General features: G+C 34.8%; 2 pseudogenes across 2 annotated transcripts; both read right to left on the bottom strand.

Moving 5' to 3' along the window:
* Positions 1 to 266: 266 nt before the first annotated feature.
* LOC307058212 (ADP-sugar pyrophosphatase-like) lies at positions 267 to 1,153 on the bottom strand (annotated as a pseudogene). The gene is made up of 2 exons: positions 648 to 1,153; positions 267 to 414 (listed from the first exon to the last, which is right to left on the bottom strand). The product of its transcript is annotated as an ADP-sugar pyrophosphatase-like (transcript).
* A 4,127-nt stretch (positions 1,154 to 5,280) lies between these two features.
* Positions 5,281 to 5,796, bottom strand: LOC307057933 (ADP-sugar pyrophosphatase-like; annotated as a pseudogene). The gene has a single exon. The product of its transcript is annotated as an ADP-sugar pyrophosphatase-like (transcript).
* Between the last annotated feature and the right edge of the window lie 2,439 nt (positions 5,797 to 8,235).

Genomic DNA, 8,235 nt, shown 5'->3' with positions numbered 1-8,235 from the left:
CTTAGCATTGAGCCAGATTCAGCAAATAATTTCTTGAATATAATCTCATCTTTTTGGTTTCTTCTCAGAGACTAATATTTATGTTCTGTCATTGTTTCAGCTACCACCCAACTTGAGGATTTTTTTTCTTTTTTTGCATTCTGTGTTGCTTATATTGTATGGAATAGTTAATTTCAAATCGACATTAAACTAAGCTGAATACAAAGTCTTAGTAAAGGAGGCCCAGGTGGTCTCATTTACAAAAACATGGCCACTGCTCTTTGCACCTAAAATTTCAGGAAGGGAACTTCAAACAGCTTCATGTTTGCATGCTTCAGCGTGAGAGCATAGGAAAAGACTCTGACATCCACCGTCAGATGTTCTTCAGTCACTTTAGCATCAAATCTCTTCAAGAGATCATTCTTTAGGGCTTCCCTGGTGGCGCAGTGGTTGGGAGTCCGCCTGCCGATGCAGGGGACATGGGTTCGTGCCCCGGTCCGGGAGGATCCCACATGCCGCGGTGCGGCTGGGCCCATGAGCCATGGCCGCTGAGCCTGTGCGTCCGGAGCTTGTGCTCCGCAGCGGGAGAGGCCACAACAGTGAGAGGCCCGCGTACCACAAAAAAAAAAAAAAAAAAAAAAAAAAAAGAGATCATTCTTTAGCAAAAAATTACTTCCACAAATTCTCTATCCTCTGGCTTTGGCTTAGGTTTTACATTTTTAGCATCATCTCCATTAACAGCTATTGCCACACTGTATGTGGTACCGCTGACAAACTTGGATCCATACTTACAGCTAAAGAACATTCAGTAACGTCACCTTCATTGGCAGTTTCTTCCTCAAGCTCCCAAAGAGCAGCTGCTTCTGGGCTTTCATTACTGACTGTGAGACCTGTGGGGAATTCTAGGCTGTAGCTTCCCATTGGTGGTCAGAATTGTTTCACCGGAACGATACATTCATAATAAAGAGTTCTTTGCAGCACTGGGATAACTACCACACCATCAGCCGACTATCCTTCCCAGTTATGTGTTTCAAAGTTTCCCAAGTTCTAGTTTTACCAGTAGGATCCATGTACAATGTTTTTTCAAGCTCGACCGATTTTCCTTTTGAAATTAACTCCTTTGAAATAATAGACTGGTATTTTGAGAAAAATTTGATAGTTCTTGGTTTTCCATAGCTAATCTAATTAGTCTTTTCAGTCCTCAGGCAAGAAGTTCATGTCCAAGGTGTGGGATGAAGAGAAGAGTATTCCTTTGGGAAGGGGTTGAAAAAAGAAAGGGCCATTCTGAGGTCACAGTCTCGGGAAATGCCAGTGGTACACAGCCCTGCTGAAGATGCTAGTGACTTCTTCCATTCCCTCAACTTGTAGATTGCCTCTCTGCTTATAATTGCATTTCTGGGTACCTTTCTGGAATTGTAAGATAATAATTTGTGTGGTTTTAAGTCACTGAGTTTGTGGTCATTGGTCAGAGCAACAACAGAAAACTGATACAGATGGGAAAGGACATTCTAAGAAGAGGAATCTGAAAAATGCATAGACTTGAGGCATAACCTATTCAGAGAATGACAGGAGGTTTGTAGTGTTTTGAGTCCACAGTCTGGTAGAAGAAGGGCTGGGAAAGAGATTCATATCAATTGAGATAGGTAATGTTACTGAAAGACAGACAAAGGTCTTCTGTATTTTTAAAGCAGGTTTCTATAATATTTTATAAAACAATCCTGGAGGTAATGAGCTGGAAACACCAGAAGTGTAAGACGAAGAGGATTTTTATATTGCATATAATTTTAATATATATTCTAGCCATATTAGCCCTACACAAATGCTTAAATTAGTTAAGTGAAAGAGGATAGGTTTAGTTAAGTCTAGCAATGCTCTCTAACATGCTTTTTTCTTTACTCATAATGATTCTTCATGTCCATTTCTTTCACATAAGAATGAGCATGAGAAATCATTATAATAAAAGCAGCAGTGTACTGTAATTTCTCCTAGGGAGCTTACCATCCAGTACTTGTCTCTATTATTTAATTTAACTTGATCTGCTAAAAATCAGGCTTGTAAGGGCTCATATGTCACCCTCATTAAAGTGTCATATTCTTTAAAGAATCTAATCCCAAGGAGACATATATCCCTTTGATAAGAAACATTTTTATGCTCTAACACTAAGAAGTAAAAACGCAACAAATGCACAAGGAACTAAATTAAATGCATTTAAAAATAGTATTACAGATCATTTTTGTCTTGAATAGTCTTTGCTTTAATAATTCATTTGTCTGGGAAAAATGCAACTGATTTTAGACGAATGCAATTAGATATTTAATTTTCCTACCTATAATTATAAACAACTAAAAAGTAACTCTCAATCCCAAAGAATATGGAAGTAAAGAGTATAGATGCTCATCAACACTAATAATAAAGTGCAAATTAACACAATCTTGAGATATTATTTTATTCTGACTAAAAAGTTAAAATTTTTAAAAAGTCTCTAATTTAAGAAATAGGGCAGTGAAATTAGTATACATATTCCTTACAAGAAGGATTTACAACCTGTACAGCATTTTTGTAAAATAAAATGCAATTATGCATCAAGATTCATGAGATGTTCCTTCTAATTGATATAGTTATTAACTTATTCATGTAATATTAATAATTCAATAAATTATCATTATTCCTTTTTCCATTTTTGATGAAATAATCAATAGAAATAAAAAATGTACTATCACAAAGATGTCACTCTATAGTAAATATTAAATAAAATTTAAACATTAGAAATAATCTAACAAAGTGTTAAATCATCATACACCAACACTATATGAGATATTATGCATACATTAAACATAATAATTAACAGGAACATATGGAAAAATAAAAGTGCTTTAGTGTAGGTAAGCTGAAAATATCAGAATACTATGAACACTATGATAACAAAACTGTGTTTATATGTAGATTCTGGTATGCCAGAATGAAATGGAATCAATGTGGTTGAATTGTTTATATTTTCTTTTATATTTTTAGGAAGAAGGTTTTTTTAAGTTATGAAATTTTATTTACAACTAAAGGAGTAAATATCTTTACAGACATGGGAAATTCAGATTTATCTTAAAAATTCTGGTTTGAGGGCTTCCCTGCTGGCGCAGTGGTTGAGAGTCTGCCTGCCGATGCAGGGGACACGGGTTCGTGCCCCGGTCTGGGAAGATCCCACGTGCCGCGGAGCGGCTGGGCCCGTGAGCCATGGCCGCTGAGCCTGCGCGTCCGGAGCCTGTGCTCCGCAACGGGAGAGGCCACAACAGTGAGAGGCCCGCATACCGCAAAAAAAAACAAACAAACAAACAAAAATTCTGGTTTGAAAGATGCAGAAAATTGAGACAAAAGTTGCATCTTTAATTATCTAAATATTTTTATTTTTATTTATTTATTTTAGATTTAGCGTTGAATGTAGGAATAGCTATATTGAAACCATATCCTGAAATGTTTTCACATAAAATAAAAGACTACTCCTGCTTTTAGGTGTAGCATTATTCTAGTCCTATAACCTGCTTCATGACTTCCAGAGATTTCTTCTTCCTTCCATTAATCTTGTGTATTTAATTCATACTGCTGAAGTCTATAAGATATCCCCTGGAAAGATATAAGTATCCCTAGAGTAGCCAACATGGTGGTTGGGGACACAGAGGAATGTGTGTTATCTGAAAATATTTAATCTGCAACTAGCTACTCTAGTTTTCTAAAGATTTGATCTTCATAATTTCTCTTCTTATGTAGTTTCTATGTTGCTAATTCCATTTTCTATTCCTAATGACCTGGCTAGAACATTTAGAATATGCTAAAAATATTGCATGGAAAAGAGTCACAATTATGTTATTCCTGGTTTTGATATTCATGATGAGTGTTTTACTTTTATTACGATGTGTGCAATCAAATTTTGGTAAAGATTTTTACCATATTTGGGCATTTTTCTTATAGTCCAATTTTACTTAAATTTTTATTTGAAATATTTGTTCAAATTCATCAAATTTGTTTCATGCACTTAACTTTGAGTTTAAAACATATCTGATTAATTTGTATAAATTAGATCCCTGGAATAAAAAAAATGTGTATTTTTGGAATAAATCTTAGTTGATCATGGTGAATTATTTTATCTAAACATTATTGACTTCAGTTTGCTATTACTTTAATCATTCTTTGTACTTAAATTTATAACTAAAATTTCTCTGTACATTTTAGGTATGATGTTTGTCAAGCTGTGATGTTACTCTAATAATGGCTTGATAATTTTTTGTGAGCTATAAACATTTCTATAGCACTGAATATTTCCATTCTATGAAACTTAATTAAAACTTCCCCCAAATCACATGGGCCTGGTACATTATTTACTAATGGATATTTTCAGAAGTTTCACTTATAGGGAATATGGTTACTATTGTATGTCTAGGCGTTCTACATCTTTTTGCATCAACTTTAGTCATTTATTGAACTTTATCCATTTTCTTTAAATTTCCAAGTGTTAACTATGGTTATTTTAGTCTTTGTTCTGTTGTGATTACATATTCTTTCTCCTCTTTTGGTTTTATTTTGGTTTAATTACTTTTTCTTGACTCACTTACTAGTTACTTGTCTATTTTATTTATCTATAGATAACACTACCTTAATTTGGCTTTAAGCCTTTTTTTTAAGTTCCATTAATTTTACTATTTAGCTTAACTTATTGCATCCTCCTAGTCTTACATTTCATATTATTAAGCTTAATTTGTTTGCATCTTTTTTTAATAGAAAAAATAAACTTAGATTCACTTATATTCCATGGATTATGTAAGGAACTTCATTCTTTCTTTAATTTCTAAAAATTTGCTAATTTCAAGTTTACTTTCTTCCTTGACCCAGGTGTTCATTAAAAGACTGCTCCTTCTCGGGGTCTGCATACTCACCCCCTCCTCTTCTTCAAATCTTTTCTCAATTGTCACTTCCTAGTGAAGCTTTCCCTGACTACATATCCCTTCCACCCTGTATTTCACAACCTTTTCTCCTTTTCTCCATAACACTTATCATTAGTCAAAATATTATATATTTGGGGCTTCCCTGGTGGCACAGTGGTTGAGAGTCCACCTGCCGATGCAGGGGACATGGGTTCATGCCCTGGTCTGGGAAGATGTGACATGCCATGGAGCGGCTGGGCCCATGAGCCATGGACCCTGAACCTGCGCGTCTGGAGCCTGTGCTCCACAACAGGAGAGGCCACAACAGTGAGAGGCCCGCGTACAGCAAAAAAAAAAAAAAAAAAAAAAAAAAAAAAAAAGAGATCATTCTTTAGCAAAAAATTACTTCCACAAATTCTCTATCCTCTGGCTTTGGCTTAGGTTTTACATTTTTAGCATCATCTCCATTAACAGCTATTGCCACACTGTATGTGGTACCGCTGACAAACTTGGATCCATACTTACAGCTAAAGAACATTCAGTAACGTCACCTTCATTGGCAGTTTCTTCCTCAAGCTCCCAAAGAGCAGCTGCTTCTGGGCTTTCATTACTGACTGTGAGACCTGTGGGGAATTCTAGGCTGTAGCTTCCCATTGGTGGTCAGAATTGTTTCACCGGAACGATACATTCATAATAAAGAGTTCTTTGCAGCACTGGGATAACTACCACACCATCAGCCGACTATCCTTCCCAGTTATGTGTTTCAAAGTTTCCCAAGTTCTAGTTTTACCAGTAGGATCCATGTACAATGTTTTTTCAAGCTCGACCGATTTTCCTTTTGAAATTAACTCCTTTGAAATAATAGACTGGTATTTTGAGAAAAATTTGATAGTTCTTGGTTTTCCATAGCTAATCTAATTAGTCTTTTCAGTCCTCAGGCAAGAAGTTCATGTCCAAGGTGTGGGATGAAGAGAAGAGTATTCCTTTGGGAAGGGGTTGAAAAAAGAAAGGGCCATTCTGAGGTCACAGTCTCGGGAAATGCCAGTGGTACACAGCCCTGCTGAAGATGCTAGTGACTTCTTCCATTCCCTCAACTTGTAGATTGCCTCTCTGCTTATAATTGCATTTCTGGGTACCTTTCTGGAATTGTAAGATAATAATTTGTGTGGTTTTAAGTCACTGAGTTTGTGGTCATTGGTCAGAGCAACAACAGAAAACTGATACAGATGGGAAAGGACATTCTAAGAAGAGGAATCTGAAAAATGCATAGACTTGAGGCATAACCTATTCAGAGAATGACAGGAGGTTTGTAGTGTTTTGAGTCCACAGTCTGGTAGAAGAAGGGCTGGGAAAGAGATTCATATCAATTGAGATAGGTAATGTTACTGAAAGACAGACAAAGGTCTTCTGTATTTTTAAAGCAGGTTTCTATAATATTTTATAAAACAATCCTGGAGGTAATGAGCTGGAAACACCAGAAGTGTAAGACGAAGAGGATTTTTATATTGCATATAATTTTAATATATATTCTAGCCATATTAGCCCTACACAAATGCTTAAATTAGTTAAGTGAAAGAGGATAGGTTTAGTTAAGTCTAGCAATGCTCTCTAACATGCTTTTTTCTTTACTCATAATGATTCTTCATGTCCATTTCTTTCACATAAGAATGAGCATGAGAAATCATTATAATAAAAGCAGCAGTGTACTGTAATTTCTCCTAGGGAGCTTACCATCCAGTACTTGTCTCTATTATTTAATTTAACTTGATCTGCTAAAAATCAGGCTTGTAAGGGCTCATATGTCACCCTCATTAAAGTGTCATATTCTTTAAAGAATCTAATCCCAAGGAGACATATATCCCTTTGATAAGAAACATTTTTATGCTCTAACACTAAGAAGTAAAAACGCAACAAATGCACAAGGAACTAAATTAAATGCATTTAAAAATAGTATTACAGATCATTTTTGTCTTGAATAGTCTTTGCTTTAATAATTCATTTGTCTGGGAAAAATGCAACTGATTTTAGACGAATGCAATTAGATATTTAATTTTCCTACCTATAATTATAAACAACTAAAAAGTAACTCTCAATCCCAAAGAATATGGAAGTAAAGAGTATAGATGCTCATCAACACTAATAATAAAGTGCAAATTAACACAATCTTGAGATATTATTTTATTCTGACTAAAAAGTTAAAATTTTTAAAAAGTCTCTAATTTAAGAAATAGGGCAGTGAAATTAGTATACATATTCCTTACAAGAAGGATTTACAACCTGTACAGCATTTTTGTAAAATAAAATGCAATTATGCATCAAGATTCATGAGATGTTCCTTCTAATTGATATAGTTATTAACTTATTCATGTAATATTAATAATTCAATAAATTATCATTATTCCTTTTTCCATTTTTGATGAAATAATCAATAGAAATAAAAAATGTACTATCACAAAGATGTCACTCTATAGTAAATATTAAATAAAATTTAAACATTAGAAATAATCTAACAAAGTGTTAAATCATCATACACCAACACTATATGAGATATTATGCATACATTAAACATAATAATTAACAGGAACATATGGAAAAATAAAAGTGCTTTAGTGTAGGTAAGCTGAAAATATCAGAATACTATGAACACTATGATAACAAAACTGTGTTTATATGTAGATTCTGGTATGCCAGAATGAAATGGAATCAATGTGGTTGAATTGTTTATATTTTCTTTTATATTTTTAGGAAGAAGGTTTTTTTAAGTTATGAAATTTTATTTACAACTAAAGGAGTAAATATCTTTACAGACATGGGAAATTCAGATTTATCTTAAAAATTCTGGTTTGAGGGCTTCCCTGCTGGCGCAGTGGTTGAGAGTCTGCCTGCCGATGCAGGGGACACGGGTTCGTGCCCCGGTCTGGGAAGATCCCACGTGCCGCGGAGCGGCTGGGCCCGTGAGCCATGGCCGCTGAGCCTGCGCGTCCGGAGCCTGTGCTCCGCAACGGGAGAGGCCACAACAGTGAGAGGCCCGCATACCGCAAAAAAAAACAAACAAACAAACAAAAATTCTGGTTTGAAAGATGCAGAAAATTGAGACAAAAGTTGCATCTTTAATTATCTAAATATTTTTATTTTTATTTATTTATTTTAGATTTAGCGTTGAATGTAGGAATAGCTATATTGAAACCATATCCTGAAATGTTTTCACATAAAATAAAAGACTACTCCTGCTTTTAGGTGTAGCATTATTCTAGTCCTATAACCTGCTTCATGACTTCCAGAGATTTCTTCTTCCTTCCATTAATCTTGTGTATTTAATTCATACTGCTGAAGTCTATAAGATATC

This window comes from Hyperoodon ampullatus (genome assembly GCF_949752795.1).
Source record: "Hyperoodon ampullatus genome assembly, chromosome: 9".
Classification (NCBI taxonomy): domain Eukaryota; kingdom Metazoa; phylum Chordata; class Mammalia; order Artiodactyla; family Ziphiidae; genus Hyperoodon; species Hyperoodon ampullatus.
The sequence above is the reverse complement of the archived record's forward strand: the minus strand, read 5'-3'. Positions and strand labels throughout refer to the sequence as shown.